The sequence below is a fragment of the Lycium barbarum genome, chromosome 12 (assembly GCF_019175385.1).
Source record: "Lycium barbarum isolate Lr01 chromosome 12, ASM1917538v2, whole genome shotgun sequence".
NCBI lineage: Eukaryota > Viridiplantae > Streptophyta > Magnoliopsida > Solanales > Solanaceae > Lycium > Lycium barbarum.
In genome coordinates this window covers 88127070-88140442 of record NC_083348.1, presented here as the reverse complement: position 1 = coordinate 88140442, position 13373 = coordinate 88127070, and the positions used below count along the sequence as shown (strand labels likewise).

The 13373-nt window shown below is 32.5% G+C and overlaps 1 pseudogene; it reads left to right on the top strand.

The window, feature by feature from the left end:
- The window catches only part of LOC132624618 (cysteine-rich receptor-like protein kinase 44), a 32497-nt pseudogene extending 21119 nt beyond the window's left edge, over window positions 1–11378 (top strand).
- The last annotated feature ends 1995 nt before the right edge of the window (window positions 11379–13373 follow it).

The following is a 13373-nucleotide window of genomic DNA, read 5'->3' as shown; positions in this document are numbered from 1 at the left end:
CCATCAACACTACCAGAAGCCCAAATATTTCATTTGTTTTAGGTTGCTTTGTGCAAATGGCATGCTATAGAAGAGTTAACACATCAAACATGAGTTTTGATAATTGAATCATGGATTTTTGACAACCACTTTGCTGCAGATTTTTTTTTCTCTCAACCATGTTATATTTAATGAATTTCGAAGGTCAGCAGACTATAGTATATCCAAATAAAGAATTTTTAAGGAAAGGTGATTTAAAGCCACAAGGAAATGAATGTTGGAATGATCCATTCCAAAATTGAGAAAAAGGAAAAATGGCCAAATTTACACAATTTTCAACAGTCTACCAACAAGGACAAGCAAGTGATTATAACAGAGAAGATTTCATGAGCCAGTTAAGCAGAAAGAAGAAGACATCAGCTAGGTTTCTTTCCACTATGGTCTTGCAAGAACCAGGATAGAACAACCAAGAACTAGGGACTTATGACTCCTTCAATCTATAGAAACTCATTCAAACATATTGATTAGTTAGTTTTTTAAGTGAATAAGCTTACTATGTGTTGTTGCAGCCCATCTAGCATCTATTCATGTGCAGCTACATGCAATATTACTGTGTTCTCGTGGCTCTTTTACTGATAACAGTTTGCTGACATTAGAAAGAAGTTATATTCCATTTGTGGGAAGAACACTCATTATCTATGGTAAACCTGATTGAAAATAATGACAGTATATATTTAATGTATTTATGAAAAAATTGAAGTAGTGAATGTGTCAGATTTCAATTCTATACAGGATATTTCCAAGTAGTGAATTGTTCCCCCTATGTAGAGGTGTGTAAATTGCTGTTGTGATATTTTATTTTATTTAATATTTGTTGGTGCACTTCTTCTTATTCATATTGTAGCTAGAAGTTTTGGGGGGAGAGCTCTTCGTGCAGTTACGACATATGAACAGGAAGGGTTATGAACAAGAAAGGTTATGGCACCAGACTGGTGAATCACTTAAAGCAGCTGGCACACGATATGGATGGGCTTAACTCATTCTCAAACATAAGTCGATGCTATTGTTCCCTTTTTTTTTTTTTTTTTTTTTTTGTATTTGTTGCCATCTGTACTCATATGTGATCATATTTATGAACTACTTATAATTTCATAACTAAACCATATTTATTTGTCATTTTCTCTCTAATTTATGGGAGTTCTAAGTTGAAAGACATTTGAAAATTTTATTTTTGCTCGTGCCGAGAAGACTGCACCAGGGCAATTCTTATTTACAAGTTTATGAAGGCAGTGTTTAGACAGTTTTTTTTTTTTCAAAGCAACTTTGACGGGAATAAGAGGTAAACACTGGAGCGGATTTCGAAAGGAAGTGCTAGCTGTAATATATGGTGCCACTATCTGCAACATTTGGATTGCTAGAAATCACAAAGTGTACAGTGCAATTACTTATTACAGCAGATACAAAATTTAATTAGGGAAAGGCTTAACATGTATAGGAATACCAAGAAGGGTAGGAAGTTTGTTCATTTGATTGACTCATTATGTACTTAGTTTCTTCAGAGGCTCACCAATTCTCAGCACCCTACATAGTAGGTGGTTGAGATTATGAGTGCTCTCTTAGGTGTAATGGTTGGTTTGTTGGTATGGTAATAATTCACATTTTTATTGCCAAAAAAAATAATAATATAATTTTTAATATGGTGAAGAAAATAAATATAATAATTTCTTATGATTTTTTTTTCCTCAAACACTTTTCCGTATCGCGCGGGGTACGTATACTATATATTATTAAAAAGAGAATAGTTTGCAATAGAATTAGGACAAGTGGCAGTGCAGGAGAATACCATGTGTTAGTTTAAGGATAAAAATTAGTTTAGTTTAAGGATAAAAATTAGTTAATTAGTTAATATTAGTTATTTTTTGCATTTGAACTTAAATGTACTGATTTACAATTAAGAAATACAAAATTAGATTAAAAATGACGTGCTCCAAAATATTAGTGCCAAGCAAACCCACAATCATCCTATAATGGGGGTGAGCACGTTCTATGTCTCTAATGTTCTTCTTCTTTTTTTTTTCTTTTCCAAATACATGTTGCTACTGTGTATTTACTTTATTATTTGTTTACTTGAAAAAAAAATTATAGGATGGTTTTTCTTTTCTTTTCAAGTTACGTTAGATATTATCCACAACTTTGTATAATTTGAATGTAATTTTTTTTAATTATTATTAACTAAACTCTCAACCGATTCCTAAATTTAAGCTTATTTTACTTTTTTTTTAATATATATAGGGGAGTCATGTTTTTTCGCTGTATTTTTTTTTACTATGTTTCCTTCAAAATTTTAAAATAAAATTTTTATATATTAGATTTTCAATTCTGTAATTTTTCTTACTATGTTTCATTCAAAATTTTAAAATAGGAATTTTATAAATTAGATTTCCAATTTTTACATGTATAGATTATCTACACGTACTAATTAGAATGACTACATTTTGTAGGAGAAACCACACGGAGCAGTTGTGAGGACTGGAATACTATGAATGATTTGTCAAAAGTTAGTATTTTTAGGAGTATATCGTAATTATAGTATTTTCGAATTCAAATATATCATTTTTACAAGAGTTAATTATTTTAATCAAATTCGAAGATAACTAAAAATTAATAGGAAGATAAAAGGTTTAAAATTTGAATTTAAACTGATAATTTTGGAGATTACAACTCCTCCACTTTGTCTAATCCAATTAATCTTATCTAATTAATAGATAAAATAAGGAAAATACCAAAATAAAAAAAGTAACTAACCTAAATAAACCCAAAGCCTCACTCACGTCTGCTTAACTTCCCCATTTCCCGCATGCCTTATCACATAATCTCTCCCATAACCCAACACACGGTTACACATGCGCACACATATATATTACACACCCATGAGGGCATAACATATACTCCACTTTTCAGTGAAAAGTGTAAAATATTTGGTGTGGCTGCAAGAATTCATAACCCCTTCTTTTTCTCTTAATCATCTTTTACTTGGAATTTGCATAACATTTATTTAGTTATAGAAATGTCAGTCAGATTGTGTGACAATATAGAGGTCTTCAATTGTCTTTAGTCTATTTTATTATTTGTGCTTTTGCAGTTTTGACAAGTCGAATAATGTTGGAGAACATTATATTTATTGTTCTTTTCGGGATACAAATGTTTGTTGCTTCTCTCTGTCATATTTTTGCACCACGTATTTGTTTGATTTGTTGCACCTTTCGTCTTTAGAGGTTTTTCAGGATAGATGCTTACCCATATCAAATATTACAAACAGTACTGAAAACTATAATTAAGTATAATTCAAACAGTGCTATCAGTTTTTGTTCACATCTTTGTTCTTATTTTCTTTTCTTATTGCATGCTTTGAAAGAGCAACAAGAATTTGTTTAATATGCAGGGCAATCATTTATCATCCCCACAACCAAGAATACTGTCAGATAAAAAAATTATTTTCTCAAAACAATTTTCTAGACATTGGATTTGCTTATGGCTACTATATACATATAGTAGCTTATATCTTTCTCATCTATGTTTTTCTTCTAAACTAATTAGGAAATAATAGTGATCTTATAACAAAGGTGAAACAACATGTTTTTAGCCTTCAGTTTCCCCAAAACAGGCACCATTTTTTTTTGTCTGTGTATTTGTTTGTGTTTGCGGGTATTATGAAAGCAACTACATTAGAACAAAACAAAAAAGGACACCAGAAGCAAGGGAAAAATACAGGAGGTACCTATATCACAATAATTTATCTTAATTCATTATTGTTGTTTTTGCTGGTGCATTTCAACTTCTTTTGATATCATTGCCATATTGCTCTTTCCGTTCGACTTATACGTATGAGGTCCAGAAATTTTAAACTACTACTTGCCTTTTGTTGATACAGTTAAAACTTCTTTGTATCATTGAAAATTTAATCTAAGTCAAAGTTATGAGCATAACATGTTGATCTCTTAAAGTCTTGTTCGAAGTCTATGTATAATCAATAGGTACGTCATGCTAGAAGTTTCAACTATTTTTATAGAACAAAATACATGTTTATATCATTACCTTTTTAAAAAATTTCAGTTCAATATTGTTGATGTAGATTATTATACAATTTATTAGTACAAGGCGATTCAATATCAGATTGCTTACTTTAAGGCCGAGGATGTTGGCGAAAAACTTGAAGTTGGATCAGTACTTGGGCCTGAGCAAATGATCTATTTATTTTTCAAACAGAACAAAAGAGTGGGTGTGATCAGGCTATGCTACGAAAAGTTGTTGACATCACTAATTTTATATATCGGAGATCAGTATAATAAAGAAGAGAAGTGAGAGAGATGAAGTTCAAATTAAAAGAAGGGATAGATTTAGTTTGTGTAATGTTTAAGTACGAACTATTGTAGTCTCTAGATCACTTTGATTTGAAAGGAACCAATTTCCAATAAGATGTGAATTCCATGAAGGATAGCCTGGTATATGAATGCGTGAATTCCATGAAGGATAGCCTGGTATATGAATAATATTACAATTCTATTATCTATATTTCATTCCCGTTTTTGTTCTGCACCAAAAATATTATTGAATGCAATTGTGAAGAATACCAATATAATAGAATTAGTTAGGTTAATGATAATTAGTTGTTGTTTTGAATTTAAATTTAAATTCAATTAACCGTTTATATTTTTTAAAGGAAACGTGTATACATCTATTTTAAATTGGGGAGTTGGCCATATAATATAAATCCATTCCTGCGCGTGTTTGCGGTAAAAAATATCATACATGAGTCACATGATAATTTTTGATAAAATTAATAAGCAATATAATAAAATTGCATGTGCTTAGTTTTTGAATTGACTGTGGTTAATTTTAAAATTTGGAATAAGAACTTTTGGAATTGATACAATTGAGTATTTTTAGTGTTCGAATTGGAATTGGAAGAAAAGTTTTTTTTTTTAAAATTGAGTGTAGTTATTTGTTAAAATTGAATTGATATACAAAAAGATGAAATTTGAAATGAAAGATAAGAACTATAGTCGCATGTTTTAATTGATTAAAAATATAAAGTTAAATATCATTTAAATCGATTAATTATGAAAATAAAAGTGAGTCATTTATTTCTAGATTACCCTTTCAAGTAAATAAGAATCTCGAAATTTCTTATAATTCAAACACGTCCAAACACAACTTTTTTGATATGTCCGGCAAAGTCCAACTACAATACAATTATTTTTCATCTCATATTTGATTATTTTTCAAAATCAGTCAATGGAATATGATAAAAGTAATATTATTCTTTTCATATCAAAACATCTAAAATAATTGCAACTGTGATAAGATATTATGTACTAATTGTAATTTCACTACTAAAAAGTTATTTATTAACAATTTTTTTAATATTTCATAGTCAATTTAAATATGTTAATGTGATACAATAAAAATTGATCAATTTTATTATTTCAAATGAATAACTTAGCATTTTTTATATTAGCATTTTTTATGATTATTTTTCTTTAAATTACCGCGGACCGCGCGGGTACGTATACTAGTATATATGAACGGAAGGCAATAAGAGGAAATGAGGGGGAGAGAAACTGTGCTAACAAAGGGGGACCCACAAAAACACTTGTCAAAAAATAAAGGTGTCCTCACACAACTATTGTTGGTTGTACCTCACCCATCGTAAATTTTTTCTTCTTATACTTACATTTTATAAGATAGACACTCAAACTCAACAAGTGACCAAATAGACATTAGAACTTGACAAAAGTGTGTCTCGTAAACAAATCACAGTGACACGGCAAAACACATGTTTTACACCTAAAGGTGAGCGAGCGAGTGACTTGAATTCTGATTTTTTTCTCGTTAAATTTTACTCAAATTTCTTTACCTATGTTAGTTCATTTTTCACATTTCAAAAAATTATTCCATGTGGGTCTCATTATTTCTACTACTCTTTCTTCACCGATGTCTTCAGATTCACTATTAGCTTCACAAGACCTTTTTTTTTTTGGTAATTATATTATTACTATATCACCAAAAAACATAATTTTATAGAAGAAAACCCAATAAAATATGATACTACAAATAAATATTTTAATCTTTTAAATGTGCATATTGTAAATTAAGCATTACACCCAACAAATGGATATTTCAAAATATGAAATCTTGTACTAAACAGTGGGGAAGGTCTGAGGGTGTGATCTGATTCACTGAAGTTAACGGGAGAGCCGAGATCTTTTTTGGGGAAGAAGATGGAAAAGTGGTGGATGGTGGGGTGAGGGCAACGCAACTGAGTGGGTTAGTGGCTGGAAGTTTCTTGTTTTCCTTTTTTAAACTATTTTTTCCTTTTTAGTTATTATTTTTCTTTTACATACTTTTATTTAGTTTTTTAAAAATGCATTTTTTAGTTATATTTGTTTTTTTGTTTCCTTTTGAATTCACATGTGTCATACAATAATTGGTGCACTTAACACACCATGAGCAAGTGTATTTCACACACTTGACTTTATATATGGGTGTTTAAAAGATACACTTTTGTCAAACGTTTCAAGTTTAAGGGGCTATCTAGGTATTTAGCCTAAATAGAATCACTGACCAAAGAGAGGTACCGCCATCTTTTCTCATCTTTTCTATTCGTAGTTTCAGAGTGTGTGTGTATATATATCTATATATATATATATATATATATATATAGATAGATAGATAGATAGATAGATAGATATCCCGAAAAGGGTAGTAGGACAAGTCAAATTGAGAAGAGAAGATAATAGTTTTCCATTTGAGGAGTAGTTAAAAACCGATACTGATAACGTCCAAATCCACTCCTCAAAGAGAAGTGTACACGGTCGTATGCAATATAATTTACCCAACTATGAGTCGGGGTCGATCCCACAGGGAACAATATGCTAGGCGATTAAGAAAGTAAGGAACTTTCAGCAACTAAGCTAAAGCCAAATGATAGATGATATTTTGGTTTTTGGAAAATTATAACTAATGCAAAAATGTAAACTAACCAAGAAAGCAAGTAAAATGATCAATGACCACAAGCATGGATACAAGGGAAATTACTCTCAAGTAACGATCCAATGTATTTTACAATTTTACAACTAAGATCGGGTTTATGTTAATAGATAATGATTTCTAAATCTCATTGAAAGTCTTCCAACCAAATCAATGAATTTCACTCTAAGCTTTTCCAAGCCTTAGAGTGTGATATTGGGCACAATCAATTTAACCTCAAGTAACTATCCTCTTTCGAGCTCAAGTTATTAGATGGGTTTAATGACCCAAATTCTTGTTAATTAATCTTTCTCAACCTATATTTCCTCTTCCGAGCTCAATCAAAGTAAATGGGTGAGTCCTAGGGTTAGCTAATCCCTTTGGAAACATTCAAGAGCGAGATTAATTAAAGAAACAATAACCCACTTCATTAGGAATAAAAATCATTCAATACATAAGCATAACAAGAGTTTCAAACCAAACTTTAATCAAGAATATTTTCATAAACAAGATTCAAGTAATGGAATAAATACTACACACTTAGATATACAATACAAAACAAGGAATTGAAGAAAGGATTAAGAAATATCTCATTAAAGTGCTTCCAATCTTCCCCTCCAATGGTGTAGATGAAACCCTAGCCTCCAAGAACTTGTGTGTTGTGCCAAAGATGATAATGATATGCCCCAATTCTCTCTTTTGTAGCTGCCCTAATTTTTCCAAGTTCAAAAATGACAAAATATGCCCCAGATTTCCGTTTTTGCAGTTCTGCCCGTTTTTTGCAGTTCTGTCCCGTTTTTGCAAAACTGTTCACTTTTGACAGTTTTGCAAAACTGTGCAGTTTTTGTTCAATTTGGCCTCTTTTTGACTTTGTTTTCGCTTGGTTTATTCCGATCACTTCTAAATCACATAAACCTATAAAATAGAAGTAAACGATATTAAATGCATTATTTTTTCAATCAAACATTGCAAAAGTCTAAGCTTAAAGAAGAAATAAGTTGGTAAAATACCAACTTATCAGATACTCCTATGATATTAACTTGAAGTGTCTTTGTAGGGAATGATAATAAAATAACTCCGACAGGGAATGATGATAAAACAACTCCAATAGCGAAGGATGATAAAACAGCTCGACCCCTCATTGCTATCATTGTGCCAACTGTTACGATTGTTATTCTTAATGTATGTATTTTTGTCATCTTAATGAAGAAACGAAAGAGGAAGCTGGCGGACAAAATTCAAGGTAAGACAACATAGAATATTATTAGACAATATGATTAAGGAAAGTTAAACTTTTAGGACCATGTTTCACTTTTTTTTTTTTTGTTTTGTTTTTTGGACCATGTTTCACTAAATATTTGTTGTAAATTTTTATTACTACTTTGGTGAAGGTACACTCGGTGATGACATTAGCAAAGTAGAGTCCTTGCAATATGATTTTTCTACAATTAGAGCAGCAGTAAATAACTTCTCAAATGTGAATAAATTGGGACATGGCGGATTTGGTCCTATGTACAAGGTGATTAGGCCTACTTGATGCATAACAAGACGTGAGGATTCATACAAAAGACCCCAACTTGCTTGGGACTGAGGCTTTGTTGTTGATTTTTCAATTTGTGCTCTTCTGTTTCAGGGCGAACTTCCAAATGGACAAGAAGTAGCAGTGAAAAGATTGTCAGCAGATTCAGGCCAAGGTGATCTAGAATTCAAAAACGAGGTCTTTTTGGTTGCCAAGCTTCAACATAGGAATTTGCTTAGGTTGCTGGGATTTTGCCCAGATGGAACAGAGAGATTTCTCGTCTATGAATTTGTTCCCAATGCGAGCCTTGACCACTTTTTATTCGATATATATTGCTTAACCTTTTATCAACTATGGAGCTTCAGCATCAACAATTGTGAATTTAACATAGATACACGTATGATTTAAATAATATCTATTTTGTCAGCTTAATTTGACATTTCTATCTCATATATGTTGTCTCATGTCTATCTTATTTTTCAGTAAACTAATTGTACCTATTATGGAAATTACTTGTGGTAATTTTTTAATTTATTTGATGAAGTAATTTTTTTTATAGTATTAATGTATAGAAGTTTAACTTTTAAGTTATATAATTTCATGTTATCCCCGGATCGAGTTAAACGTAGCCAACTGGATTGGGAAAGGCGATCCAAAATCATAGGAGGCATTGCTAGTGGAATTCTTTACCTTCACGAGGATTCTAGACTTCGTATTATTCATCGTGATCTCAAAGCTAGTAATATTCTAATTGATGTAGAAATGTATCCCAAAATTGCAGACTTTGGCATGGCAAGGCTAGTTACATTGGATGAAACTCAAGGCAACACAAATAGAATTGTTGGGACCTAGTAAGTTTTACATCTCTCATTAGATGGACTGTCATTTTTCCTATCGTCAGGAAGCATTCTTTAACAATTTTGCAAATAAAAACCTCGAGCTAAAAACAAATCTTCCCTTGAAATGTTACCAGGATTTTCAAGATGAATACTGTTATGGTAATTTCTTACAAAATGGTTATCTCAATTTTCTTGAACTAGGAGTTTGATTGTTCCTAAGAATTAGTATAATTCGAGATGCATGGTCATATAACTTTGTCTTAATACGTTTTTACCTCTGACACCCCAAACAATTTTCGACTGTATCTAATACACAGCATTTTGATTACGTGATGCACTTACTTAAACAAAAAAATAAGTTGTTAACTGATGAATCAAGTAACTGATGTAATGTGATTACTCAGTTACTTGATTCCATGAGAGCTTCTTCCCCAACTCGAAGATACATCTGAAATTGAAAATCTTAAGTCTTGGATTATGAGTGTTTAATTCATTCTTCGTCATTTAAATTTCATTAAAAAGCATTCAAATGGATTGGATTATTGCGAAGAAGAAGGTTATGTGGTGGTGTTGCGGTGAAGGTTGACTGCCGGTGGTGGGTGAAGGTTGGAGAGCAATATATGTACTAAAAATATGTGTAACTTTCGAAAATTTTTAATATGTACCTCACACAACTGACATTAGTTACGTGAGGAAATTAACCTAAAGTTGTGAATCCATTAGTGTAAGATGTGGGTCTATTTTTTGTCTCACAAAAAGGTACCTCACACAACTAATGTCAGTTGTGTTAGGCACATAGTAAACAAATTTCATAACTTTTAGTCATCGCTCACCACTAAAGCTGCAAATATCTGATGATGAAAATGAAGCTTATTTCAAGTATGGTCTTCACACTGCAGTGAGATACATTCTCACTAAGAAACGACAAAAAACAATTTTTTTTTTAAAACAGGCATTATTTACAGGAGCCCTTAACTACCCAATTTGGTAAATTGCTACTCACGTTGTACTACTTCCTAAGCTGCCGATTTTGCAGCATATTAATTGTCTTGTTGACCACCCGGTTTGGACTTTGGACTACTAAGCGACAAAATCGAATTTTTGGCCTTTTTACCTTAGTATGCTGATGGAAGTGCTTAACATGTGTACAAGAAAAACTTAACACAGTTTAAGTTGCGGAATTTTTAGAGATCAATGTTTTGCAATTTTTGTTTTGGTTTTGCAGTGGATATATGGCACCAGAGTATGCAATGCACGGGCAATTTTCAGTTAAGTCAGATGTTTTTAGCTTTGGAGTTCTAGTTCTAGAAATTGTAAGTTGCCAAAGAAACACTTGTTTCAGAAATGGAGAATTTATGAAAGACCTTCTGAGCTATGTAAGTAACCGTGTCAATTCAATCAAGTGCAACTCAATACCAAACTAATGGAGACCTGCAACATGTATTATATGAAATATGTTACTCCCTCCGCCTCTCAAATATTAGTCTTTTGGTAAACTAAATTTATTCCAAAATTTTAACCTTTAGGAAATTAAGAAGAAGGCATCGCCTTTTTTGTTTCCAAATTCAACCTTACTACTCTAATTAGTGCAGCTTTAATTAATTGAAACATTTAAGAGAGAAATTAATTGTAGACAAATATTAGCATAATTAAGGCTTTCAAATGTCGTTCTCAAGAGGAATGAATTTTTTTCAAGAAATGTATAATATGGATTAGAGTAGTGTGATCTATGATTTTGTCCGACTCTAGAATTGAACTATCACAGGTTTGGTCAAACTGGCGTGAAGGAACAGCTTCAAATTTGATTGACCCCATGCTGACAAGAAGCTCAGGATCAGTTCGTGACGTAATGAGATACATCCACATTGCTCATGCTCAATAGCCATTCTTTGAGTCTTCCACTTATTGAAGAATCCAATTCAAGGATGTCAGAGACAAGCAAATTAGCTAAAAGTGAATCAATTGGTTTATCGCGAAATGAGGCGTCAATAACTGAGTTATATCCCCGATAACATCCTTAAACATAATAGCGTTTTTCTGTGCTTTCCTATTACTTTGCTAGTTGTTCAAACCACCAAATTAGTAAGGGAATATTGCAATTGATTAATTAATAATTTTGTGTTTCGGACTTATTTGTTTCATGATTACTAATCCTTTTTTTTTTCTCTCTGCAATTTCACAATACGTGCACACACACACACACAAATACCTAAGTGGTTGTTTGGTTGCTAGTCAAAATAGTCCCGGGATTATAATCCCGGGACTAATTTATCCCATCAATTGGTATTATTTTATACCATCTGAAAGATGGTATAAAATAATCTCAGTATAAGTGGGTTAAGAAGGTATAAGTTGAGTTATTCCAGCACTAATTTTTATACCACGTTTGATGCAAGGTATAAAATAATCCCGGGATAAATCTATACCTTATACCAAACGTGGTATAAAAATTAGTACCGGTATAACCCATTTTATACCTCAAACCAAACGACCACTTACAGTCTTGCACAAATTCAGTCAAATGTTTGGACGACTAGACAGCCGCCTCACTCGCTAACCCGGTGCATTCCCCTTCATCTCCATCCAACGACACTATATATCTCGGAACACCACCTCATCACTATCGTTCCAAGCACCACCATTAACCACCCCTATTCCACCATCTCACACCTGAAATCACCATCTCTCTGTTTTATTCTCTACCACCCATGGCCATCTTCTTCTACATTACAAGAGCATGAGGGTCGGATCCAAAGCTTTATGTACGGGCTTCTGGGACCCAATAACTTTTGTTCATATTCCGTACATGCACGGAAAATTTCATTAAAACTTTGTAAATATTCAATTGTGAACTCAGTTATCGTGCTAAATTAATTTGAAATTATTATAAGAATTCATAAACTTCAAACTTTGAATCCGAACAACAACTCTCCCCCACTTTTAAACGTTTAGCCATGTAAAATTCCTTCCCGTTTTCACCTTTGTCTCCCTACTCCATCTTCTGAAGCCGTCAGTCACCTCCGTCACTACTCTCACTTCTTCCTCACTCTGGTCTTTTTCACAAACACCAAATATTCACCATTTTCTTCGTCCTTACAATAGTCCTTCACGGACATCTTAACAAATGCAGAACCGTCATAGTCCAGCTTCCACAATAAATCAAGTAAAGGCAAACAAAATACTCCAAATGCATAACTGAAAGAAAATCCAATAACTTCAAGGAGCAGACGTCAGGGCTCGAAAATTTAAAGAGACATGTTCGGGATTGTTGATAGAAGTTTCAGGTCAAAGTTCCTGTTCAGTCATAAGTTTTGCAGTTTAAAGCACTCCGCACTCCCTATGAGGTCCCTATTCTCCTATATGAGCATAAATGTGTGTAAGGATTTGTTGAAATTTGAAATGAGGTTCTCAAATTGATTCTATTCCTGAATTGTTTGTCCTTTGTTTTCATGGATAAGGCATCCTAAAATGTAGTGCTATTGTGTTTAAAATCTGTTTTATTTGTTATTCATTATAGTGATGGTGATTTTTAAGATAGATCGAGAAAATTAGAAGTTATGTGTTCAAAAGCAGAGAGAGCAGTTGCGTTTCTGGGCTAAATTATACAGCTAGTTAGAGAATTCGGGCTCAAGGCAATTTTTGTTGCTCTTTTGTTTTTGCTTTTATTTGAGGGAAAACAACATAAACTACCCACGAAGAGCAAAATATTTACCCGGATATACCCCCTTTTTTTTTTTTTGCACGGATTGCCCTTTTTTTGGGTGGTCTTTAAATTTTACCTCTCATATTTGTGGTCTTTAAATTTTGCCCTTCGTTTGAAAAGGTTGGCGAATATTTGAGGTTCTGGGTTCCAATCCCCGCTCAGACATAAAATATAAAAAAAAACGCAAGACAGGGTTGGGGGCGTGTATGCCGGATCCGGCATACAATCCTTAAGGAAAAACTAAAGTTATGCCGGATCCGACATAGCTAAAAGTTTGCCTCATAAGGCAGAGCTTTTCCTTAAA